We start from the raw sequence: 751 nt of genomic DNA on the forward strand, positions 1-751 counted from the left end.
GCAATGGCGCGATCGCCGCTCACTGCAGCCTCCGCCTCCTGGGTTCAAGTGATTCTCCTGGCTCAGCCTCCTGAGTAGCTGGGACTACAGGTGCGCGCCATCACACCTGGCTAATTTTTCTGTAGTAGAGACGGGGTTTCACTGTGTTGGCCAGGATGATCTCGATGTCCTGACCTTGTGATCCGCCCACCTCAGCCTCCCAAAGTGCTGGGATGACAGGAGTGAGCCGCTGCGCCCGGCCGTTTCTAAGCGTCTACTCAGTAGTTTTAGTGTCTCTTGGTGACTCTGTTGTGATTGTGATGATTGTGATGGTTCCAGATGGTGGCTTCTCATTCCCTCACTCTGATGATCATGGATTGACTTTGTGCTGAAAGGAGACTTCCCCTCCTTTGCCATTCATTCCTCAGCATGGCCTTGTGGGCTGTTGTTTTGCTGGGGGTTCTGATCCTTTACTGTGTTACTTACTCTGCCTTTCAAGCCCCTTGAGCCCTCCCTCAGCCAACCCTGAGTTCATTCCTGGAACACAAACTTTCGGTGCAGCTAACCTGACAGCTCCTCTGGCATCTTTCCCACCACAGCCCAAGAATCAATCATTTTTCAAAGAAGCCTGGTTGGCTTTAGTGGAGAATGATATATATTATTTTTGGTTTTGTTCTGTTGTGTTTTTTAGACAGAGTCTTGCTCTTTGCCCAGGCTGGAGTACAGTGGCGCAGTCTTGGCTCATTGCAACCTCTGCCTCCCGGGTTCAAGC

The sequence above is a fragment of the Colobus angolensis genome, unplaced genomic scaffold (genome assembly GCF_000951035.1).
Source record: "Colobus angolensis palliatus isolate OR3802 unplaced genomic scaffold, Cang.pa_1.0 Scaffold89, whole genome shotgun sequence".
Taxonomy (NCBI): Eukaryota; Metazoa; Chordata; class Mammalia; order Primates; family Cercopithecidae; genus Colobus; species Colobus angolensis.